Here is a 27,529-nt window from a genome sequence, read left to right as displayed (position 1 = left end):
CCTTTCTGCTGAGCTAACTTATGTAGTAGACTTATTATGAAGCCAGCTGATAATGGGGATCTTCTGAATTATTAGACCCCTCAAGATGCCCCATCATCACCCGCTGAACGTATTTGGTCTTCTGTTCCAACTGAACCTATGATGAAAAAGAAAACATGGATGTTATTGGTTGTGCGCACACACCTTTTATTACTCCATTCTTCACTTTATATACCGCTAACACTTTCACTCTCTCAGGCTAATTTTATTTTACTCCACAGGCTGTTCTTCTTGGTGAGCAGAGGAGGAGCAGCACTGCCTTAGAAAGCCAGAGCACTTCAAGATTGTCATCAACCTACAGCATTAGCAGGCAGCCAGGTCAGAGGACACGGACAGAGGACAAGCTTCAAAGTCACATGCTTCTTCTTTTCCACCCGAACCTATGATGAAAAAAGAAAATATGGATTTCTTTCTAATGACACAATGAGTCCACGGATCATCTAATTACTATTGGGATATATCACTCCTGCCAAGCAGGAGGCGGCAAAGAGCACCACAGCAAAGCTATTACATGTTGGGAGGTATGAAAAAGCTGGTGCTTTGGTTAAAAAAAAAAGTTTGTCCGTCATACCTGGAAAGTGAATGGCTGAATATACAACAATAACACCAAGACTTCCTATTCAGACAAGTACACACACAGGTAAATATAGTAATATGCTGGTGGGCTAGGCTTGCGATATCCCTTACCCATAGTATGTGTGTGTATGTGTATATATTGCAAAACAGAGATGTATCAAAATCACACACACACACACACATATATATACCGGTATATAGTTGTAGTGACTGTCATGCTAATAAAGCTTAATTTAATTGAATTGACTAAAATGTACTAAATTATTTATATATATACACTGTATGATTAGGCTACAATGTGTGATTTTGTAAAATTTTGGAATGGTGGTGTGCCGCAGGATTTTTTAATGTAAAAAAAATGTGCACGGCAAAAGAAGGTTGAAAATCACTGAGACAGAGCATGTAACTTTGAGACTTTTTAATTTATTTCTATTGTCACATTCACTTTGTTATCTTGCTATCCTTTGTTAAAATGCACTACTGGTAGCTAGCTGGAGATTGATAGCAATGCACATATGCCCTATTGGCTCAGCAACTTTGTCCTAATTTAATTGCTCAGTGGCCATTGGGTCATGCAACCTATTGAGGTATCCAAGACCGGTCCACACACCATTTTATGTGCTTCATGATCAGATTCCACCATTTCCACAGTTTTATTTACAATACTTTCAATTTATTTGTTTCATATTATGGGATCCTGAGAGCAGCAAAACAATTAGAGTAAAAAAGGCAGAGAAAAGTCAGCATTGATATTAAGTTCAATATACATTCAGTTTTTAAGTCATCCATGACCTATATATTATACTCTTATCAATGTCAAAATACAAATTACTCTTTCTTAATTCAGATAAACAACTTTTCCATTTACCTTGTTCTATTAATTTCCAATATACTTAGGTAGGCTTGAGAGCAGCAATAAAGTAATGGGAGCTAGCAGGTAATTGGTGGCTATACACCAATGTCTCTTGTCATTGGCTAACAAAATCTAGTTCATAGAAATGCATTAGTACAATCAAGCTGAGTTTAACTATGTGCTTAACCTTTTTGCTAAATAATTAGGCATATAGCTGTATAAAAAATAGTGCTAAACTAAGATGCTCCGTCACATTGGATCATTATTTTCTTGCACTCTTATGCCCCTTTAACCCCGCACCCTTGCATACCTATATAAAACTTGCAAAAATGCACTACCATCAAACTATTATATGAACCCATGTTATGATAGAACATTTATTTTAAAGGACAGGAACAAAAATAGTGTACTGGGAGAGGTAGAGACTCCCTTAAATTAACATTGCACTTGAAATTTTACTGCCCTTTAATGTGTTCCCAGTGGCCCATTTTACCTGCTGGAGTGTATGTAATGGGTTGCAAATAATTCCTTCATCTGTATTTTTTTATTTGAAATAGCTTATTCTGCCAGTAGAAACTAACACCTACAGTACACTGAAAATATGAATCACAAACATATTCTCTGTAGAAATGCTATGTAAGCAGGAGACAATAGCACTGATTATTAAGGGGAGGTAAGAGAGAAACATAGATTTTTATATCTGAAATAGCTAGTTGTGCCCAGCCATAATTAGCATTTCAATACCTAACTATGTTTAGACATAGATAACCTTCAGCAGATATTCTTTATTTGAAGGCTCAATCTGTTTTTATGTCCTTGAGAAGAACAGGTAATGGTTTTAATGAGCAAACCAGCTATTCTAAATACAAAATAAACATAAAGTATCAATTTCCCAATCATTTAATACTCCGCAGAAGGTATAAACAAAGTAATTTGGAACACAATAAGGGGAAAACAATTTTTATAGTATAGAAAAAGTTTAGTGTATAGTATAGTAAAAGTTTTTGGTGAGTGTTATTTCTGTTCACCATCTAGGATGAGATGCACGCAAAAAGCCAAACTTCGAATATTGCAATCGTGTTAACGTATTCCCCAATAGACCTTAAAGGGACATTATACACCCATTTTTTCTTTGCATAAATGTTTTGTAGATGATCTATTTATATAGCCCATAAAGTTTTTTTTTTTTTTAAATAAATGTATAGTTTTGCTTATTTTTAAATAACATTGCTCTGATTTTCAGACTCCTAACCAAGCCCTAAAATTTGATGTGAATACTGTCAGATACCTTCTCCAGCTTGCTGTTGTTTGTGGAAAGGGTCTTTTCATATGCAAAATAAGGGGGAGGGGGGGAGTGTCTTATTTGCCACTTACAGTGGGCTTTTCAACAGAGCCAAACTGACAGCTTCTAAGTAAGTTTTTAAACAGTTTTATACTGGATTTTTATATAAGTATCTGTGCATCTTATTCTTCATAGTAGTGTCTATTACATGCAGTTATATGAAAATTAGTGTATACTGTCCCTTTAATGGAGCGCGAAAAATGAAAACAAAACACTACCCAACAAGTTGCTCAAACCCAATAGTATTTTCTTAATTATTAATATTTCTTATTCAAATGTTCCTTAAATAATATACACCCACACACACCCACATATATATATATGTTTTTTTGGTAAAATATATAAATATTCCTATACATATATGATTATATATAGGTTTAGATATATACAGACATATATATATATATGGAATATTTGGAAGAAACCTTGACTAGGTACCTGGGCTTTTCCCATTTGGCCAGATGCGGTAACTAATTCTTCCATTGCTGCTTTTTATCTTAGTTGAGAGTTTGTGAGTGAGTGCTGGACTTTTTCTGTGTGTTTATATTAAAATATATATTTTTTTGTAATTTTCTCTGTTTGGGCCTTGCACCCAGGCCTGACTGGGGTTAACTGCCTGTGACTCTGGTGACGGTGCAGCTTCCTGAGAGTGCTGGTTTTCACCCAGGGCTGTGCATGTTGCAGGGTCATAGGATGTGTACCCGGTCCGGCCTGAGAGTGCTGACCCCACCCATGTTTTGTATATGTTTGGGGAAATTACATAAGCCTGTGCACCCTCCATTTTTTCACAGTTGCTTTTTTTCACAGCTGTTTGATTGTGAGCCTGCATTGTGTGGCTGTTTAGGGACCCAGGTTTATTTGGAAGAAACCTTGACTAGGTACCTGGGCTTTTCCCATTTGGCCAGATGCGGTAACTAATTCTTCCATTGCTGCTTTTTATCTTAGTTGAGAGCTTGTGAGTGAGTGCTGGACTTTTTCTGTGTGTTTATATTAAAATATATATTTTTTTGTAATTTTCCCTGTTTGGGCCTTGCACCCAGGCCTGACTGGGGTTAACTGCCTGTGACTCTGGTGATGGTGCAGCTTCCTGAGAGTGCTGGTTTGCACCCAGGGCTGTGCATTTTGCAGGGTCATAGGATGTGTACCCGGTCCGGCCTGAGATTGCTGACCCCACCCATGTTTTGTATATGTTTGGGGAAATTACATAAGCCTGTGCACCCTCCATTTTTTCACAGTTGTTGTACTCTTGTAATTGGCAAGAGTCCATGAGCTAGTGACATAAGGGATATACAATCCTACCAGGAGGGGCAAAGTTTCCCAAACCTCAAAATGCCTATAAATACACCCCTCACCACACCCACAATTCAGTTTTACAAACTTTGCCTCCTATGGAGGTGGTGAAGTAAGTTTGTGCTAAGATTTCTATGTTGATATGCGCTTCTCAGCATTGTTGAAGCCCGATTCCTCTCAGAGTACAGCGAATGTCAGAGGGACGTGAAGGGAGTATCACTTATTTGAATACAATGATTTCCCTAACGGGGGTCTATTTCATAGGTTCTCTGTTATCGGTCGTAGAGATTCATCTCCTACCTCCCTTTTCAGATCGACGATATACTCTCAATTTACCATTACCTCTACTAATAACTGTTTTAGTACTGGTTTGGCTATCTGCTATATGTGGATGGGTGTCTTTCGGTAAGTATGTTTTTAATTACTTAAGACACCTCAGCTATGGTTTGGCACTTTATGCATTTATATAAAGTTCTAAATATATGTATTGTACTTATATTTGCCATGAGTCAGGTTCATGTATTTCCTTCAGCAGACTGTCAGTTTCATATTTGGGGAATTTAAACATTTTAAGAAATGTATTTCTTACCTGGGGTTTAGTCTTTTTTTCAATTGACTACTTCTTGCTATTGCGGGTATTAGGCCCGCGGGTGCATCAAATGCTAAACTGTATTGCGTCATTCTTGGCGTGAAATTTTTTTGGCGTGGAAAAAGACGTTTATGACGCAACTTCGTCATTTCCAGCGTCATACGTGACGCTGAGACCTTTCACACGGCGGCGTCATTAGTGACGCGAGTGTGTCATTTCCGGTTATTTTTGGCGCCAAAAAAGTTTACGTTACGTTGTGCGTCATACTTGGCCTCAAATTTTTTTCATTATTTCAATACCCCTTGTATGTTTGCCTCTTGCTTTTTGCTTTCAGAGCCCTATGCTATTGCATTTTTTCCCATTCCTGAAACTGTCATATAAGGAAATAGATAATTTTGCTTTATATGTTGTTTTTTCTCTTACATTGTGCAAGATGTCCCAATCTGATCCTGCCTCAGAAGTTTGTGCTGGAACATTGCTGCCTGACATCGGTTCTACCAAAGCTAAGTGCATTTGTTGTAAAATTGTAGAAATTATTCCACCGAATGTCATTTGTAATAGTTGTCATGATAAACTTTTACATGCAGATAGTGTTTCTATCAGTAATAGTACATTGCCAGTTGCAGTTCCTTCAACTTCTAATGTGCATGATTTACCTGTAAATTTTAAAGGATTTGTTTCTGATTCTATTATGAAGGCTTTGTCTGCATTTCCACCTTCTAATAAACGTAAAAGGTCTTTTAAAACTTCTCATTTAGCTGATGAAATTTCAAATGACCAACAACATAATAATTTATCCTCTTCTGATGAGGATCTATCTGATTCAGAAGATCCTTCCTCAGACATTGACACTGACAAATCTACTTATTTATTTAAATTAGAGTATATGCGTTCTTTATTAAAAGAAGTGTTAATTACTTTGGATATTCAGGTACTTCTTTTATTCCTTCTTCAAGGTTTAAAAAATTGTACCCTTTACCAGAAAAATCTATAGAGTTTTGGGAAAAAATCCCCAAAGTTGATGGGGCCATTTCTACTCTTGCTAAGCGTACCACTATTCCTATGGAAGATAGTACTTCCTTTAAGGATCCTTTAGATAGGAAGCTTGAATCTTATCTATGGAAGGCCTATTTATATTCAGGTCATCTTCTCAGACCTGCTATTTCTTTGGCTGATGTTGCGGCTGCATCAACTTTCTGGTTGGAAAATTTAGCGCAACATGAATTGGATTCTGACATATCTATCGTTATTTGCTTACTGCAACATGCTAATCATTTTATTTGTGATGCCATTTTTGATATTATCAAAATTGATGTTAGATCCATGTCTTTAGCTGTATTAGCTAGAAGAGCTTTGTGGCTTAAGTCTTGGAATGCTGATATGACATCTAAATCTAGATTACTATCTCTTTCTTTCCAAGGTAATAATTTATTTGGTTCTCAGTTGGATTCTATTATTTCAACTATTACTGGGGGAAAAGGAGTTTTTTGCCTCAGGAAAAAAACCTAAGGGTAAATCTAAGGCTTCTAACCGTTTTCGTTACTTTCGTCAGAATAAGGAACAAAAACTCAGTTCTCCCCCCAAGGAATCTGCTTCCAATTGGAAGCCTTCCTCAAATTGGAATAAATCCAAGCCATTTAGGAAACCAAAGTCAGCCCCTAAGTCTGCATGAAGGTGTGGCCCTCATTCCAGCTCAGCTGGTAGGGGGCAGATTAAGGTTTTTCAAGGATTTTTGGATAAAATCTGTCCAAAATCATTGGATTCAGAGCATTGTCTCTCAGGGGTATCGAATAGGATTCAAAGTAAGACCTCCTGTGAGAAGATTTTTTCTCTCACGCATCCCTGTAAATCCAGTAAAAGCTCAGGCTTTTCTGAAGTGTGTTTCAGACCTGGCGTCTTCAGGGGTAATCATGCCAGTTCCTATTCAGGAACAAGGTTTGGGGTTTTATTCAAACCTATTCATTGTACCAAAGAAAGAAAATTTATTCAGACCAGTTCAGGATCTGAAAATTTTGAATCATTATGTAAGAGTACCAACTTTCAAGATGCTGACTATAAGGACTATTCTGCCTTTTGTTCAGCAAGGACATTATATGTCCACAATAGACTTGCAGGATGCATACCTTCAGATTCCGATTCATCCAGAACACTATCAGTTTCTGAGATTCTCTTTTCTAGACAAGCATTACCAATGTGTTGCTCTTCCATTTGGCCTAGCAACAGCTCCAAGAATCTTTTCAAAGGTTCTGGGTGCCCTACTATCTGTAATCAGAGAACAGGGTATTGTGGTGTTTCCTTATTTGGACGATATCTTGGTACTAGCTCAGTCTTTACATACTGCAGAATCTCACACAAATCAACTAGTGTTGTTTCTTCGGAAACATGGTTGGAGGATCAATTTACCAAAAAGTTTCTTGATTCCTCAGACAAGGGTCACCTTTTTAGGTTTCCAGATAGATTCAGTGTCCATGACTCTGTCTCTAACAGACAAGAGACGTTTAAAATTGGTCGCAGCATTCCGGGCACCTTCAGTCTCAGTCATTCCCTTCAGTGGCTATGTGCATGTACAACACTCTCTGACATGGTGCATAGATCCCCATCGTTTGGTTCAAGGGGCTTCTTTTGTTCGGCCAACCTGGACTGTGATCTCAACAGATGCAAGTCTTTCAGGTTGGGGAGCTGTTTGGGGATCTTTGACAGCACAAGGGGTTTGGAAATCTCAAGAGGCGAGATTACCAATAAATATTTTAGAACTCCGTGCAATTCTCAGGGCTCTTCAGTTTTGGCCTCTGTTAAAGAGAGAACCGTTCATTTGTTTTCAGACAGACAATATCACAACTGTGGCTTATGTAAATCATCAGGGTGGGGCTCACAGTCCCCAAGCTATGAAAGAAGTATCTCGGATACTTGCTTGTGCGGAATCCAGCTCCTGTCTAATCTCTGTGATGCATATCCCAGGTGTAGACAATTGGGAGGCGGATTATCTCAGCCGCCAGACTTTACAGGGGAGTGGTCTCTCCATCCAGATGTGTTTTCACAGATTGTTCGGATGTGGAGTCTTCCAGAGATAGATCTCATGGCCTCTCATCTAAACAAGAAACTTCCCAGATACCTGTCCAGGTCCAGGGATGTTCAGGCGGAAGCAGTGGATGCACTGACACTTCCTTGGTGTTATCATCCTGCTTACATCTTCCCGCCTCTAGTTCTCCTTCCAAGAGTGATCTCCAAAATCATCATGGAACAGTCTTTTGTGTTGCTGGTGGCTTCAGCATGGCCACACAGGTTTTGGTATGCGGATCTGGTTCGGATGTCCAGTTGCCCGCCTTGGCCACTTCCGTTACGGCCGGACCTACTATCTCAAGGTCCATTTTTCCATCAGGATCTCAAATCATTAAATTTGAAGGTATGGAAATTGAACGCTTAGTTCAAAGTCATAGATGTTTCTCTGACTCAGTGATTAATACTATGTTACAAGCTCGTAAATCTGTCTCTAGAAAGATTTATTATAGAGTTTGGAAGACTTACATTTCATGGTGTTCTTCTCATAAATTCTCCTGGCATTCTTTTAGAATTCCTAGAATTTTACAGTTCCTTCAGAATCGTTTGGATAAGGGTTTGTCTGCAAGTTCCTTAAAAGGTCAAATCTCCGCTCTTTCTGTTTTATTTCACAGAAAGATTGCTATACTTCCTGATATTCACTGTTTTGTACTGGCTTTAGTTCGTATTAAGCCTGTCATTAAATCAATTTCTCCTCCTTGGAGTCTTAATTTGGTTCTGAAGGCTTTACAGGCTCCTCCATTTGAGCCTATGCATTCTTTTGACATTAAACTACTTTCTTGGAAAGTGTTGTTCCTTTTGGCTATCTCTTCTGCTAGAAGAGTTTCTGAGCTATCTGCTCTTTCTTGTGAGTCTCCTTTTCTGATTTTTCATCAGGATAAGGCAGTTTTGCGGACTTCTTTTCAATTTTTACCTAAGGTTGTGAATTCTAACAACATTAATAGAGAAATTGTTGTCCCTTCCTTGTGTCCTAATCCTAAGAATTCTTTGGAAAGATCCTTACATTCTTTGGATGTGGTAAGAGCTTTGAAATATTATGTGGAAGCTACTAAAGATTTCAGGAAGACTTCCAGTCTATTTGTTTTATTTTCTGGTCCTAGGAAAGGTCAGAAGGCTTCTGCTATTTCCTTGGCTTCTTGGTTGAAACTTTTGATTCATCAAGCTTATTTGGAGTCGGGTCAGAGAATTACAGCTCATTCTCCTAGATCAGTCTCCACTTCGTGGTCTTTTAAGAATGAAGCTTTAGTTGATCAGATTTGCAAAGCGGCTACTTGGTTCTCTTTACATATATTTACTAAATTCTACCGTTTTTATGTATTTGCTTCTTCGGAGGCAGTTTTTGGTAGAAAAGTTCTTCAGGCAGCTGTTTCCGTTTGATTCTTCTGCTTTTGTTTTAAGTTTTTTTCTTTCAAAAATGAAATAAACTTATTTTTTTGGGTTGTGGATTAATTTTTTCAGCAGAATATGGCTGTTTGTATTTTTATTCCCTCCCTCTCTAGTGACTCTTGAGTGGAAGACTCCACATCTTGGGTATTGATCTCCCATATGTCACTCTTGCCAATTACATGAAAGAAAACATAATTTATGTAAGAACTTACCTGATAAATTCATTTCTTTCATATTGGCAAGAGTCCATGAGGCCCACCCTTTTTATGGTGTTTATGATTTTTTGTATAAAGCCAAATTATATCCAAATTTCCTTTGTTGATGCTTTCTACTCCTTTCTTTATCACCCCACTGCTTGGCTATTCGTTAAACTGAATTGTGGGTGTGGTGAGGGGTGTATTTATAGGCATTTTGAGGTTTGGGAAACTTTGCCCCTCCTGGTAGGATTGTATATCCCATATGTCACTAGCTCATGGACTCTTGCCAATATGAAAGAAATGAATTTATCAAGTAAGTTCTTACATAAATTATGTTTTTTCACAGTTGTTTGATTGTGAGCCTGCATTGTGTGGCTGTTTAGGGACCCAGGTTTATTTGGAAGAAACTTTGACGAGGTACCTAGGCTTTTCCCATTTAGCCAGATGCGGTAACTAATTCTTCCATTGCTGCTTTTTTATCTTAGTTGAGAGCTTGTGAGTGAGTGCTGGACTTTTTCTGTGTGTTTATATTAAAATATATATTTTTTTGTAATTTTCCCTGTTTGGGCCTTGCACCCAGGCCTGACTGGGGTTAACTGCCTGCGACTCTGGTGACAGGGCAGCTTCCTGAGAGTGTTGGTTTGACCCCACCCATGTTTTGTATATGTTTGGGGAAATTACATAAGCCTGTGCACCCTCCATTTTTTCACAGTTGCTTTTTTTAACAGTTGTTTGATTGTGAGCCTGCATTGTGTGGCTGTTTAGGCACCCAGGTTTATTTGGAAGAAACCTTGACGAGGTACCTGGGCTTTTCCCATTTGGCCAGATGCGGTAACTAATTCTTCCATTGCTGCTTTTTATCTTAGTTGAGAGCTTGTGAGTGAGTGCTGGACTTTTTCTGTGTATTTATATTAAAATATATATATTTTTGTAATTTTCCCTGTTTGGGCCTTGCACCCAGGCCTGACTGGGGTTAACTGCCTGCGACTCTGGTGACGGGGCAGCTTCCATGCAGGGCTGTGCATGTTGCAGGGTCATGGGATGTGTACCCGGTCCGGCCTGAGAGTGCTGACCCCACCCATGTTTTGTGTGTATATATATATATATATAAAAAATATTCTCTGAAGTGAAGAAAATTGGAATGTGAAATGTTTAAATTACTTCAGCACTTTATTAAATATGAATATTGCATACATTTTTCATGTTTTCAGCTACTTGATTGCAAAGTGCTTCAATGCACTTATATATATGTCTATATATATATATATATATATATATATATATACACAGTATATATGTCTGTATATATATATATATATATATATGTCTGTAAATACATATATACATATGTAAACACATAGAAACATATATATATATATATATATATATATATATAAAAATATATATATATATATATATCCATATTTAGGCATGTATATTTATGCATCTCTATGTTAAAAACATTTGCAGACCTTTTTTTAACATCTAAGACCTCATCTCTTTTTTATTCAATTTTAAAAAAATACTTTTTATCAGACCTTGTTATTATGATTGTGACTGTTCTTTTAAATGTATTTTTAATGTGTTTTGTGCAACTTTTTTGTCTCGTGTAAAAGTTAACCAGAGATCTGAAGTCACGTAAACCCGACGAGCATAAATCGCGGTTGCGCTCATGTGTTTGCATTTCATTTTAACTTGTAATAGTGTGCTACTTCTGACACACATAGAGAACCGTGATAAACACGATATCGTTTGCAGACGACAGCACCACTCGTAGTCTAGCCCATAATTGGTAAACTGGCTTCTAATTTAAGAAGAATCATAAAGGGCTAGATTACAAGTGGAGTGCTAAATTATTGTGCTCCCGCAAACTGGTAAATATTCCAGTTTGTGGGAGCACAACAATTAACCAGCCATTACAAGTGGCTGGTAATTGCTACCGTGACCTTGCGATAGCATTTAGTGCTCCAAAATTTAACCAGAAATAAGATCTCTGGTTAATTTTTTAAAAGTTCCCCAAATGCCCTCATGTGGCATTGTATTTTTTTATAAAAAGCAAAAAATCTAGCATTTTGTTTTTAATAAAATAAAACGCACTAGGCAGTTTTGGGGTTTTAAAGTTGGTGGGAGTGAGTTAATGTAAAGTGCCTTTACATTGTGATCTATGGGAACTGTATGTTCCCAGAGACCCAGGGTTGGCTCCAGAACGAATGAAATGGGGGGGCATTTTTTTTCACGAGGGGGCACGCATTTAAAAAGCATGTATGAGAGTCAAAATAAGAGCAGACCTACTGTGGCAGTCCAGGGGTTACATTTATCAGATCTCTGGCTGTGCAGGAGTTAGATTTGTTTATATTTTTGGAAGTGCAGCGGTTACATGTGTCACTCACACACACACACACACACACACAAACACACACACACTGTGTGTGTGTGTGTATATATATATATATATAAATATATATATATATATATATATATACACACACATATGCACACGGTATATATGTATATACACACATATATATATATATATATATATATACACACAAACAATATATATATATACACACTAGGAGATGTTTTGAAACATGTAAATAATAAACATAAGGCTATTTCACTCATTGTCCCACAGCTACATTTGAAGTGTGTGTATTTGAGCACCTATAATCTGACACACATTTTACACTGATCACTGCAGATAAAGCAGGCACAATGCACACTTGTTTTGTGTGACCTGCAGTGGGGAAACCAAGGAATTCCCAATTTGCTTCTTTATCTGTGGCTGCCAGGATATAAAGCACAATAGGGAAGGGATACTACTCTCACACACACATTGGTTATATGACTGTGTTTTCACAAACTTACTTCTGCCTTCCCTCTCACTGACTGTTAGCTTCTCTCAGCACTTCCTGCAGAGGTCTGATGATGTCATCATCTCACTTCAGCTCTGTAGTGAGTGGGCTAGCAGGAGGAGGGGCATTGCAAGCCCTAGGTTAACTGTGAGAGCACCAGCAGGGAAATGCAACTTTATTTGTTATCTGGTTGTAAATAGAGGATAGTAAAGAGATTAGCTGGGCCCTCCTTTTTAAATCACTTATTTTGCCATGGGGGGCACAGCATTCCATTTTGGGGGGCATTGCCCCCAATGCCCCCCCCCCCTTAGAGCCGACCCTGCAGAGACCGCAATGTAAATATATATGTATATAATCATATACATAAATATGTAAAAATGCTGCCCATCGCTGTGCTACTTACCTCCTTCGCTGCGCGAGGTTCTGATGCCGTCTGTGATGGAATCAGAACGAGGCTCCCATAGGAGCCTATTGAAGCATGCATTTGTGAGCACAATGCTTCCTAGCAATGTGAACGCAAGCTTGCGTTCGCGTTGAGATTAACTTGTAAGTTGTAATAGCACACATTATCATGCGCTGGTATTAAAAAGTGGAGCACTAGTATTGCTTGTATGCAAGCGATATTTAGCGTTCCACTTGTAATCTGGCCCTAAATTGTTTTCTGAATTGGCTTTTGCTGAGAACTAAAGTAGGAAAATACTATCCTATTGCTTCTGAATCAATCCCTAGATCTCTGTAGGTTCCGCTCATGTACTTGAGTATCTTTAACACTAGGATATTCACTTTCCTGAAAAAATTAATTTACAGTTCCTTTTTCTTTTTTTTTTCTATTGATTTCTATTTCAACTTAATAAAATCTTTTTTGCTTTTGTGATTTTCTTCAGGCTAACTACAAAGCCTTTAACAATTCGAACAAGTATTTTTTTTTTCTTTTACTTGTATTAAACTTATGATTTCATTTCTGCTACCCAGCCACTGACTCAGATGCTATCACTGATGAAGAGAAACCAACGAGGCAGCAGAGGGCAACATCTCTCTGAGCAAATTAATCACACTGGAAAATGCCATAGAAAACAGCATTATATTACTATTTACAGCACCCTCTGAATGCCCTCTATATTTCTTTCTTGTTTCCAGTTCCTTAATAGCACTGCTCTCTTTACTCCCTTTGTAATTTCACTTGTCAAAGGCTTTGTCCGTTCTATATTTTACTGTTCTGTATAATGATTCACAGAGTCTTCTTTATTTGCACATTCTTGGAGTGTGTCTGTCTGTCTGTCTGTTGTCTGTCTGTCTATCTGTTGTCTGTCTGTCTATCTGCCTGTCTGTCTGTCTATCTGCCTGTCTGTCTGTCTAGCTGCCTGTCTGTCTGTCTGTCTGTCATCTGCCTGTCTGTCTGTCATCTGCCTGTCTGTCTGTCATCTGCCTGTCTGTCTATCTTTTTTTTATCTATCTATCTATCTATCTATCTATCTATCTATCTATCTATCATCATCTGTCTGTATATATATTTGTAATTGTCCTTCTTAAATACAGTAAGAAAACTGAATTGATCTTTTTTGTGTTTGCTTAGAATATGTTTTTAAATCGTTTTTTTTAATCATGCATTTTTGTTTTCTGTTTAATAAGCTTCAACAAATACCTTTATCAATATTATATTTAACAAGACTATTTACTGATTTTTTTCCCCCAGGTGAATCCAAACACAACAGAAGGGATGTAATCCAGTGTTCTCCAGTCACAACATCATGTAAACGTGTAAATGTATTAAGAGCACATAACCTCCTCATGTACTATCTTCCCACACTCAACCAAAAATGATCTTAATGAAAAATTATCAAGTAGGGTCATAACTGATATTATTTACAGGCCATGCTGTGGTTTTATACCTTTGAATAGCTTGTGCTTCTATGCGCTGCAGCACCATGCCAGGACTGCCTATATACTTGATAATGTTTGCAATTATCAGCTATCAGGAAAGATTTTAAAGGGACATTCAATTTAAAGGGACAGTAAAGTCAAAATGAAACTTAAATTGATAGGAGAGATTATGACATTTTAAACAACTTTCCAATTTACTTCTATTATGAATTTGAATTAGTTATCTTGGTATCCTTTGTTAAAGAGTAATCCTATTTGAGCACAGGGGTGTACATGTGTCTTTAGCTATCTGGCAGCAGTGTTTGCAACATTATTTATTGCAGTTTTATACAATGTTTCAAATACTGCTTCCATAGACTGCTAAAGACACGTGCACACTCCTAAGCTCCTATCAGCCTACCTAAGTTTATGTTTCAACAAAGGATACCAAGCAAAGAAAACAAATTTGGTAATAAAAGTAAATTGGAAAGATGTTTAAAATTGCATGCTCTATCTGAATAATGAATGTATAATTTTGACTTTACTGTCCCTTTATTGCACTTTCATTGTTAACTTTTCCTGCTTCCCCTGTAATTGAACTCAAATATTAGTGTCTCTACTCCCCCTGGAGAGGGAGGGTGGGTTCTGTGAAATACAGAAGCCTAACACACTCTGAGCTCGCTTCCATTGAATCGTTAAAAATGGAGCCATAAGCTACCGAAGCAGCTGACAGCTAAAAGTAAGTTACGACTCCATTTTAGTACCAGGTTTCCATTGAAAAGGATAGCGTGTTACGCTCTTTTTGACTGTACATAAGTTTGCGCTGCCAACCGATGTTGGATTCGAAGAAAAGCGCGCCATTACAAGTTCATTGCTATGGTAACCCGACCTCTGTCTATAAGAATAACGGTTTGCGCCTGCGCTCTTTACCTGTGATCACCTCTAGAAAGAAAGACACAGGAGCTAGTTGCGCTGGTAGGAGTTTGGTGGTTTGATTAGTTATTGTGAGTTAGTGGAGAATTAGAGATTTTTGTTTGATATATTCATATATTTGTAGGCTCATATTATATATTAGGAACGCACACACATATCCACACATTAGTTAATAAACACACATTAGTTTATACACACAAACACACACACTTTTATTTGATACAAACACATTCACATTTTGTTTCATTTCATTAACCCCCCCATATCCCCATCTTCCTTTATTACCCCTTTCATTAACCCCATACCCCATCTCCCCTTTCCCTTCCTTTCCCTTAAGTACTACATAACTTTATTATCCTTTTATTCATTTATCCATTTCGCCCATCCCTTTTTTGATTTACATCTTATATTTTTTTTAATTGATTTTTTTATAATCTCATATATATATATATATATATATATCTTTTGATTACTTAGCCCATCCTTATATCCCTCTGTTTAATTTCACCCACACCTTTTTATTTTTAGTTGCAGGGATATAGATTATAGATAGTTAGGGTCTAGATAGGGTAGGTAGTTAGTTTTGCAGATATTTAATTTAGAGTTTAGTTAGGTGAATTAGTGTAGGTAGGTAAGCTAGGGACTTTAGTGTTAGGTTAGAGTTAGGGAGGAAGGAGAAAGGGATGGATAGGCCTTGTGGAGTTGGGAAGGGGGTGGCTAGGGGGAGGGCAGTGGAGAGGGGGGTAGAGTTAGGGGGAAGTAGGGAGTAGTATGGGCAGGTCTAGGAGCCGAGATTTGGGTGGAGGATTTGTCCTTCCTCAAACCCTGGCAGAGGAGGGAAGGAGAGAGGGTGGAAGAGGAGTGGAGGTGGGAGGAGTGAGGAAGAGTCAGCCACAACTAGGCACACAGAGAAAAGGGAGAGTGGGGCAGACTGTGGCAAGTGGGGGTGGGGCTGGTGGTAGCCTGTCACAGCCTGCTGGGACAGAGGAGGGACTGAGGGCTGGTCCCCAATCACAGGAGGGAGAGTCTGTGTATGCTGGCCCTTCAGGTGTGAAGGGCAGGCTAAGAGAGGAGAGGTACTCCGAAGAAGAGAAGGGCTAAGAGAGGAGAGGTACTCCAAAGAGGAGAAGGGATAAGAGAGGAGAGGTACTCCGAAGAGGAGAAGGAGGCAATTGTTGAGTCCTACTTGGATAGGGCACCTCAGCTGGAGAACCCTAACCTGAGGGCGAGTGTCAGGAATAAGCTGTGGGAGGAGATTTGAGTGGCAGTCAGATGCTTAAGATACAATCGTTCAACTGCCAGCATAAAACACAGATATCATGACTGCAGGAGGGAAACAAAGGCAAAGATGGCACAGCAGGCCAAATACACACGTGGGACAGGTGGTGGTCCTAGTAAGATGATTCACCTAAAGTCATGGAAGGAGATGCTGTCCAATGTCATCTCGGGGCAAAGCTGTCCTATGATGTAAGGGGACAATGGATACCTCTGTGCCACCTGAAGAGGTGTATATAGGTGAATATTCTATATTAAATATAACCAAATATATGATGTATATATGTTGTAGATCATAAATATCCATCAGTTTTTAGCTACAAATGTGAATTTGTTGTATTTAATATGTTCAGCAAGCACTCTGTATAGTATATCTGCTCCGACAAGCAAGGATATTGATAATATAATATCCAATAATATCAAACATTTCATATACATCTGTCATTAATAATGTTCCTTTAAGAGGCTATACAGTTTAACAGTCTATTAAGATTCATCAGTTATGGTCATATATGCTTGGATTTCATACCAAACACACTATATGTATGTATGTATGTATGTATGTATGTATGTGTGTGTATGTATGTGTGTGTGTGTGTGTGTGTGTATATATGTATGTACATATATACACAAAAATATTGAATGTAATCGTTTGTTTTGTTATGCTACAAAGTAATATATTCTATTAGATTATTATTATTATTATTATTATTATTATTATTATCAGGTATTTTTAGAGCGCCAACAGATTCCGTAGTGCTGTAAACATAGTCGGTGTACAGGATAGCTTTTGTAGGGGTCAAGTGGGTAGAGGGCCCTGCCGAGAGTTTCACTGTTGTAGTTGGCTCTTATGAAGCGATCTGTAAACAGCTGGGCCCATAGGCTTACATTCTAAGGGGTTCAAGGGGAAAGCAATGGCGTTAGGGAAGGTTAGTGTTGGTTGTATGCATCCCTGAATAGTAGAGTTTTTAGGGAGTGCTTGAAGCTGTTAAAACTAGGGGAGAGTCTTATGGAGCGAGGCAGGGAATTCCACAAGATGGGGGCCAGTCTGGAGAAGTCCTGTAAACGTGAATGTGAGGAAGTAACAAGAGAGGAGGAGAGGAGGAGATCCTGAGCTGATCGAAGGGGACGGGAGGGAGAGTATCTAGAGACAAGTTCTGAGATGTAGGGGGGAGCAGTGCAGATGAGAGCTTTATATGTCAAGGTGAGGATTTTATGTTTAATCCTAGAGGCAAGAGGAAGCCAGTGAAGGGATTGGCAGAGAGGTGCAGCAGATGAAGAGCGACGAGTAAGGAAGATGAGCCTGGCAGAGGCATTCATAATGGATTGTAAAGGAGCTATGCGGCAGCTAGGTAGACCAGAGAGGACGGAATTGCAGTAGTCGAGGTGGGAAAGGATGAGAAAGTGGATTCAAATCTTGGTTGTATCTTGTGTAAGGAAATGTCTAATTTTAGCGATGTTTTTAAGGTGGAAGCGGCAGGCTTTAGCCAAGGACTGAATGTGAGGAGTGAAGGAAAGATCTGAGTCAAGTGTGACCCCAAGACATCGGGCGTGCGGGGTAGGGGTAATGATGGAATTATCAACAGTTATAGAAATTTTGGGGGTGGAGACATTGGAAGAAGGGGGAAAAATAATGAGTTCAGTTTTGGAGAGATTTAGCTTAAGGTAGTGAGAGGACATCCAAGATGAGATGTGAGAAAGACAGTTAGTGACATGGGTTAGTAAGGAAGGAGGTAGGTCTGGTGCAGAGAGGTAGATTTGGGTGTCATCGGCATACAAATGGTATTGAAACCCATGGGACTTTATTAAGGAACCTAGTGACGACGTGTAAATTGAAAAGAGAAGGGGACCAAGGACAGAGCCTTGAGGTACCGCTGTAGAAAGTGGTAACGGGGCAGAGGATGCTCCGGAGAAGGCTACACTAAATGTACGGTTAGTCAGATAGGAAGAGAACCACGAGAGAGCTGTGCCGAAGGAATGGAGGGTTTGGAGCAGAAGAGGGTGGTCAACAGTGTCAAAGGCTGCAGACAGGTCAAGGAGGATAAGCAGAGAGAAGTGGCCTTTGGATTTTGCTGTAAGTAGTTCATTGGTAACCTTGACAATTGCTGTCTCTGTAGAGTTATGGGAACAAAATCCAGATTGCAGTGGTTCAAGAAGAGAGTTTAGTGTAAAGAAATGGGATAGACGTGCGTAAACTAGCTTTTTGAGGAGCTTTGAGGCAAGAGGGAGTAGGGAAATAGGGCGGTAATTGGAAGGGGAGGTTGGATCAAGGGAAGGTTTTTTGAGGATAGGTGTGACCAGTGCATGTTTTAGAGATGAGGGAAATATACCAGTGCTGAGGGAGAGGTTGAAAATGTGTGTGAGTATGGGGGTGAGGGTAGAAGAGAGGGAGGGGAGTGGCTGTGAGGGGATGGGGTCGAGGGGACAGGTAGTGAGGTGGGAGGACAGTATAAGGCCAGAAACTTCATCCTCATTAACAGGGGCAAAAGAGCTGCATTTTTGGATATTTGGGTTTTGGGTGATTGTGAGCTTTTGAGGGGGTGGGAGATTGGAAGTATGTTGAGAGCTGATTTCACTTCTGATGGAGTCAATTTTGTTGTTGAAGTGGCTTGCAAAATCTTGAGCTGAGAGAGAGGTTGTGTTAGGAGGTGGGGGTGGGCAGAGAAGAGTGTTGAACATGGAGAACAGATGTTTAGGGTTAGAGGAAAGAGTAGAGATGAGATTAGAAAAATATTGTTGCTTATAAAGATTAAGGGCAGAATAGTAGGAGTTCAGGATGAACTTGTAGTGAAGAAAGTCAGCTGAACTCCGAGATTTCCTCCAATGTCGTTCAGCAGTACGGGAGCATCTGCGTAGGTATCGTGTTAGAGGAATATGCCAGGGCTGAGGATGAGAGTGTGGTTTCTGCGCTAAGGTTGGAGGGGCCAGAGTGTCAATGACCGATGTAACGGGTGGAATTATACTGGCAGATAGATTGGTCAGGGCAGGAAAAGGAGGTGATAGAGGAGAGGTTTGAGAGCGCTAGCGAGCTGATGCAGATCTAGTGACTTAGTGCTTCTGTGAAGTTTGGTGTGAGGGGTAGAGGGAGGGGGAGTTGTAGGTATTGAAGTGAGGTTGCAAGTTAGGAGAGGATGGTCAGAGAGAGGAAAAGGGGAGTTTGTTAAATTTGAAAGAGTGCATCGATAGGTGAAAATCAGATCAAGGGAATGACCATCTTTGTGAGTGGGAGAGTCAGTCCATTGTGACAGGCCGAAAGAGGAAGTCAGTTGAAGAAGTTGTTTTGCAGAGGAGGCAGTGGGATTGTCAAGAGGGATGTTAAAGTCGCCAAGAATGAGGGCAGGGGTGTCTGAGGAAAGGAAATAAGGAAGCCAGGCAGCAAAGTGATCTAAAAATTGAGTTGGGGAGCCAGGGGGGCGGTATATGACTGCAACACGTATAGAGAGGGGAGAGAATAACCGAATCATGTGTGCTTCAAATGAAGAAAATGTGAGTGAAGAGAAGGGCTGTATTTGTTGGAAGGTGCAACGAGTGGAATGTAAAATACCGACAGATAGATAATGTATACATATATTTATTTGTAGAATATGAACAGGAGGAGTATGAAGCTGCACCAACACCAGAGCAGGATGTTCCTGCATTCACTGAGGAGGATGAGGATGTTTATGGAGACACTACCTCCTATATCAGCCTCCTAGAAGGTGATACACAGTAGCCCAGGACATATGAGGTGGAGGATGTATCAGGCCCTTCTCCATCTACCTCAGAGACGACATATCATGTTATGGGTTCGGAACCCCAGCAGATTCATCCTGCTAAACACTGGCAGTTCCTGCATCCTCCGCAGCAACAAATAGCACCCCCCCCACAGCTGCACCTACCACAGCAGATTATGCACCCACCACAGCAGATGATGCGCCCACTGGAGCAGATGATGCACCCCCCACAACATCATCCTCCGCAGCAGATGATGCACCCACCACAGCAGCATACAGATCTGCATCATCTATACTACATGCCTCCCACTCCTATGGCACAACAGGAATCAACACCACCACCACCCACTGCACCCACCAATGTTTTGCCAACAGTGCCATCACAGACAACCTCCCAGTCACCAATACGGAGCGACACCCCTGGAATCAGCCAACAATTGGTTCCTGAGACACCAACTCTACAACAGGGTCCGGCACAGTCCCAGCAGGATGATCTGCTGAAGATGATTCATAAAGAGCTTAGGCTGTCCAGGCTCCAACAGCAGCAGGCTTTCAGGAGGATACAGAGCCAAATGGACATGCATAATGCCTCATTCGTCCACCTGGCAGAGGAAGTGGAGAGGCTCACGGATAGGCCGCAAACTCCATCCTCACTTGCATCCTCTGTCATCTCCCTGCAGGACCCTGAATCCCGTCTATTAGCCTCACATTCAGCTGGTGGGCATCACACAAGACACCACACTTTCTCCCCAAGTACTTCTCCTCCAAAGGCCAAATCCCGCCGCAAGAATTAAGTAATATTATTTATTCTTTTTCCCCCCTCAAGATATATCATATCAAATTTTTGCACTAAAGCACTTTTTTAAGTGTGATTTCCATCTTATTAAGTTGCGGCGGTGTAGGGGGGGACAGATTAGGGGTGTTTAGACTCGGGTTACATGTTAGGGTGTTAGGTGTAGACAGCTCCCATAGAAATCAATGGGATGTCTGGCAGCAGCGAACTTGTACTTTCGCTATGGTCAGACTCCCATTGATTCCTATGCGATCCGCCGCCTCCAGGGTGGCGGATTGAAAACCAGGTACGCTGGGCCGTAAAAGTGCCGAGCGTACCTGCTAGTTTTTTGATAACTAGCAAAAGTAGTCAGATTGTGCCGCACATGTGTGCGGAACATCTGGAGTGACGTAAGAATTGATCTGTGTCGGACTGAGTCCGGCGGATCGAAGTTTACGTCACAAAATTCTACTTTTGCCGGTCTGTAGCCTTTGATAACTAAGGCGAATCAGCCTCGCCACAAATACGCTGCGGAATTTCAGCATATTTGAGGTTGACGGCTTGATAACTACCCCCCATGATATTACATATATTTTATAAATATTAGTACTATGCCACATTATACTTTAATGTGTCATCGTTTTTGTATTGAATAAATATGTTTAATAATTTTCACATAGAAAATTACATATGAATGAGGGTATCTGTAATAATAAAACTCATCTTCATGATAAACAAAATATTTCCTTTGACATCTTTCTTTATTATTTTCCATCAGGTAACGATACCATTCAAGTGTGCAATCTCAGGGGGTTGTATGTATTGATAATGTATGTTTCTTTTAAGGATTATATTATATCTGTATTTGTCTCTTTAAAATGAGGATTTTACATATTTCTTAAAGGGATAGTCAACTATGGGATTGGGTCTGGGGGGCATCCCTATGACGCTAGGAATGCCCTCCAGACCGCGATCAAATCCTGCATGCGCAGTTGGCTTCAGGACAGCCATTGGCTCTGACGTTGTATTCCGTCATAACGGCTTTAAAGCCCAGCGCTGTTGTGACGGAATACAACAGAATAACGGCGGGAAAAGGTTAAATATGTACTCCTAGAATCTATTTAACTTTATTATAATCTGTAATTTTGTAAAGCAGGAATGTTATCTTAGGAATCTACCCATTTGATTCTGCACATGGGGAGCGCTTGATGATTGTTGTCTAAATGTAGGCAACAATCAGCAAGTGCAACACAGGTGCTGAATATTAAATGGAACACCTCCTAAACTTAAATACATGATTAAAATAAGAAACAGAACAAAATTCAATTGATTATGAGTACATATGTAAGTTGATTGGAATTGAATGTATTCATGAAAGTATTATTGTGAATACACTATCCCTTTAATTTAAAGTGACATAGCATAAATATTTTATTCCATTATTTTGCTAAAAACATATATATTTACAAGCAAATCTAATATAATTATATTATTTATTAGTATCCTTTGATGATAGTTTTATCTAGGTAAGATTAGGAGCAGCATATAACCTAGGTTGTAGCTGTTTATTGTTGGCAACATATATATCCTGGTTGTCATTGGCTCACCCATGTGCTCATTTTTAGTAACCAGGAGTGCATTGCTGCTCTTTAAACAAATAATACCAAGAGAAAAAAGTAGTATTTGGAGTAGAAGTAAAATTAAATTTTAGATAATTATGTTATACATAAATCATAAGAGAAGAGATATTTTTAGGTCCCTTTAAAGATGAATGCATTGATTAGTACATAGCTGGAAATAAGCTTCACTGATAATAGATAATTTGGACTGTCCCTTTAAAGGCATTCTACAACATTGTTATGTCTGTGATAGAGTGATTTATATATATATATATATATATATATATATATATATATATATATATATATACATACACACACATAGGAGAAAATCAAGCAACACATGTATGTGTACAAACACAGATTATAGTGAGCATTTTGCAAGGCTCAATCAATATTTCTGACATACAAGAGCAGAAAATAAATATATTTTACTTTAATTCAGCAGGCCCAACAACCTGGTTCTCCTTCAATGGTGTCCAAATCCATTTTTTAAGAGGATATGCAGAATCACATAAATATGAATATATATATATATATATATATATATATATACACACATCTTTCAATAAAGCAATATATGACATAAAATAATTTTATGTATATGTCTTACTATGACATAGTTAATAGTTATCTTTTGAAATGATTAACATTTTATTTATTTAAACAATTACACCCCCTTAGAAACATACATAAAGGATTATAAAGCAATGAAACAGAAAAATGACAAAACATTGGACACATGAAGGCATCATAATATATTCATAAACACTTACCGAGGAGATGCCCTTCAGGCATTTGATTTGTCTCAAACACTCTCCACACACCAGAATTCCTCAGGATGTAGACATCATGGCTATTTCCTGGGAACCCTGCCACAGCACTTAATATGCACATGTTTGCATTGCAGATAATCTGCACATTTAAGGAGTGGAAGTGTTTGTGATTCCTAAATATTATCTCCCTGTGCACAGGGAATCATAGGCCGATATGACTGCAGTCAATGACCCCAAGGACATTGGGTATGCCACCTAAAAGAAAAAAGTTCCTCTTAACATCACGCCAACCTCTGGGTGATGTTGGGGAAAAAATACATTTCCTGCAATTGTCATAAGTCCATTAAGAACTTGTGATAAATGCTTGAAAAAGGTGGACTTATGCACCCCAGTTACAATGCCCCCTGTCACCTGAAAGGATCCAGAAGCCAAAAAATGAAGTGCCCCTAGTAGTTTGGTCATTCCAGGGACTGTCCTGCTTGAATAGCCCTGGCTTTCCAGCCTGTCTTGCAACAGGGCATATAACTGATATATTTTCTCCCTTTTGAGCCTGAAACTTTTAAACACCTGCTTTTTATTCAGGGTTTCTATATCCAGCCTCACTCTGGGGATGTCAGGCCTACGCTGTCTAACTTCACCATTCTCAGCTTCTCTCTCAGCCTGCATTTTGAAATATCTGTTCTGAGGTTAGGCTAGGTTTTTTTTTTTTTATAGCTGTATGTTGCTTGTTAACATATGTGAAACGGGTGATTGCAATGAATAACGTGTGTGTGTGGGGGGAGGACTTCATCTCATCTAATCCTTCATTTAATTAACATTTTGTAAGTATATACTTACTCATGACTTTTATTTTTGATATAAACTATAATATCAACATATATGTAATTACATATTAGAAATTCAAAGACACTGAATGTAATTAGAATATTTCTCTATTTAAATATATCAGCCTTTAACATAAAATTTTAAAGAAATTATTGTAATTATATTATTTATATAGGTCAACTATATATATATACAATTATCATACTTATATACATGTAGGCGAAGATTATTATTAGGTATAATCTTATTTGTACATTGAAACACTCATAAATGTTTTTGTGATTTGCCATTTCAATGAGAAATAGGCCTCAAAAAGCTCCTTTTTCCTCCTTTACACCTAGTAGAACTGGGTGTAATATTTCTCAATGTATCGACAGCCTCCGACAGTGTATTAACGGTTAGCGCTTTCATTAGAAACCTGGTATAATTTATCGATTAACGGCTTCTATTACTTTATATGGGACGCAAAGATGTTTTCGGCAGCCGGAGTCCGATATCGAGGTATAACTCGCCATTGTAAGCAGTCGACAAGCGATATTGCTTCCGACAGCATATTTACCGGTTTGCGAGTGCATGCAAACCTAATTACGGCTCAATGGAAGCGAGCACTTAGATGCTACACAATGATTGACTGTTATAAGCAAGAGTTCATGTATAGCTTTCCCTAATCTAGTCTTGGCAAGGAAAGTAAGATAAATTGCATTCAAAGTCTTTTTAATGAGTGTGTCACTGGACTACAAATCAATAAACATTTTTTTAAAATGCTTTTAAATAATTTATTTTGTATGTGAATCTTTTGCAATGCGGTGAATAATTTCTGATGAGACCAAATGTCCCTTTAAGCATGTATATAATGAAACAGGATTCCTGTATCAGAGGTTATCATCAGGAAAACTATAGCCAATTCATTTTCAGATACTCAGAAATGGGCAGCAGAGCAGCTTTTCATTCGTACTAGACTATTTTAGCTTTGTATAGTTTCTTCACGTGAGTGTTTGCTTTGGAAATTGTGAGCTACAGAACTAGTATTGTGTCATCAGAAGTGTGATTATGACCTCCTGGAAGTTGAGTAAACACACTTCTATTTAGAAGAATAAGTAAGGCAAGCTCCAGGCCTACCCTAGCTAAAAAGGATTTGTTTTTCTTATTTCGGCGGGATCACTATCACTGATTACTTGCCTTATTGTCTGGTACACTATTTCAGTGAGAAAAGCCTTATGAGAACACTTGATAGTGAAAGACGTCAGATTTTGTAAAAACTACCACATACATCACTAATTAGGACAGAATGACACTAATATGGTTACACAGCCTGATACTTGGCAAATGCTGCACAACTACCAGACTGAATATAAACCCCAGTGACATTTGTATTGTAGCTTATAATGTTTTTAATGATTGTTATTTTTTATTTAAACTTAAAGTTTGTTATATGTTAACGCTCTTGGAGTTTGAAATGTCAGTGTATTTTATCATTGGAGGCAGCATATGATTCTGTATTACACCATTAGCGGCAGTGTATCAGACTTTTAATCATACGGCCTGTTAAACGAGCATAACATTGCTCTAGAGTATGTGAGTAGATTTTTGAACAGTTTACCATCACCTCTTAGAACTTAAACACGATACATTATAAGGATGTCCTTCCTTCTATTATAGATCCACAGAATATCTCATCCAGTTGAGGGTTCATCAGAATTTGACACTTTTTTTCCTGTCTTTAGAGGGTTTCATACACTATTGAAAAGTATTTGCATTTTTTACTATAAATTGCACATTCCATTGTCTTTTTTATGCCATATATCTATATACTACATATTTTGGTTATATTTTTAATATTGTTTTATTTTTTTCATTATTTTTTATTCACATTTATTTGTCACACTTTGTATTGATTGTGATTCATATTCAACTTTTGTTTATATAATATTGGAAAGATAATCCACTAAGTGTGAACACTTTTTGAATAGATTAACATTTTGTTTGCTGCAGTTGTTTTTCAAAGACCAAGCTTCTTCCAGAACGTGTCTTACATGGAGGTGCCATTCTGAAACTGTTTTTAGAAACATAGCAAAACTATTATTGTTTTGCCATATATTAGCTCCTCTGCTGGGACCAATTTTTTTTTTGTGTGGCAAAGATAAGTAAATAATATAAACACAAGGTCAATTAGCATCTTTTTAATATATGCATGAACATATTTTGTATTTTAAAAAGGGTGGTTTCTAGTAATCCAGCCTAATTGTTGAAAGATGTAAATGTCTAAGCTTGAACAAAATGAATAAAATATTGCTGGCTTTTATGTTCTATATTTAAATTGCGTCCTTATGTTGCTAATAAAACAGACTTTAGTTCCATCATTCCTGAACATATAATTTAAATCGGCTCAATGAGCCATTACTATGCCAATAACCTCCGTTGTATGACCTTAAGTAATTGCCTGTAAAATCTGGTGGATTAGCAGATTCCTACATATATTGCTTCTTTAGTAAAATGATAAAACTGCACAATTAGTGTTGCACCTTTTGATGAAAAAAATCTATAGTTCTGAAGCAAATAAAAGTAACATAAAATCTGTATCTATAACATATATAAATATACATACTGTATATTTTGCAGTTGTGGTTAAGTATTATATGATGTGAAGTATCAAACAAATCTTAGTCTGACATTAATAAATCAATGAAGTTCAATTTGCAAAGGGTGACTAAATAGGATTTTGTATAAAAATAATCAATTATTTCCAATTAAACATAACCTTTGTGATCTCATTCTAGCGGCAATATGTTTATTGAGACATTAATTAGATTTTGTTGTTTTACAATCCAGTAAAATGAATCAAACCTGCTAACATACCAGTGCCAAAGGCTTCTGAGTTGTTCTCCAGCCTAAACTAATATGTGCAGTTCTATTGTAATTTTAAATGATTCACTTAAAGGGACATGAAACCCAAATATTGTCTTTCATGATTTACAAAGAGCATGCAATTTTAAACAACTTTCCAATTTACTTCTTTTTGTCTAATTTGCATCATTCTCCGGATATCCTTTGTTGAAAAGCATATCTTAATAGGATCAGTAGCTGCTGATTGGTGGCTGCACATAGATGCCTTGTGTGATTGGCTCACCCATGTGCATTGCTATTTCTTCAACAAGGGATATCTAAAGAATGAAACAAATTAGACAATAGAAGTAAATTAGAAAGTTGTTTAAAATTGTATTCGCTATCTGAATCACAAAATAACATTTTTGGTTTTTATGTCCCTTTAAATATCCCCCAGTTCCTGTTTACTGGGCACCTTTGCTATTTAAAGAGAAATCCTAATGTATAAATGACATGCTCTATGTGTTTAACTACACAAAGGGGTTAAATACATAAGTAAAGTAAATTAAAGACGCCCCAAAAGTTCAGTTTTTTAACAGAACAGGGCTTGTACCTGGAGGGCCAGGTGACTGTTGCTTTTGATTGCTGCACTGGTATCTTCCGCCTCAGGATATTCAAATGGCTGCAGCTGCTTAACGAAACGTTGAGGTTAAGCACATAGGTTTTCTAGGGTCAGTATTACAAAAATT

The 27,529-nt window shown here is 38.3% G+C and overlaps 1 long non-coding RNA gene across 1 annotated transcript; it reads right to left on the bottom strand.

Moving 5' to 3' along the window:
- LOC128665170 (uncharacterized) lies at nt 1-27,529 on the bottom strand. Its single transcript, XR_008403014.1, has 3 exons — nt 27,394-27,529; nt 339-419; nt 1-136 (listed from the first exon to the last, which is right to left on the bottom strand). It is a non-coding gene; the product is annotated as an uncharacterized LOC128665170 (long non-coding RNA).

Source organism: Bombina bombina, chromosome 6, assembly GCF_027579735.1.
Source record: "Bombina bombina isolate aBomBom1 chromosome 6, aBomBom1.pri, whole genome shotgun sequence".
NCBI lineage: Eukaryota > Metazoa > Chordata > Amphibia > Anura > Bombinatoridae > Bombina > Bombina bombina.
The sequence above is the reverse complement of the archived record's forward strand: the minus strand, read 5'-3'. Positions and strand labels throughout refer to the sequence as shown.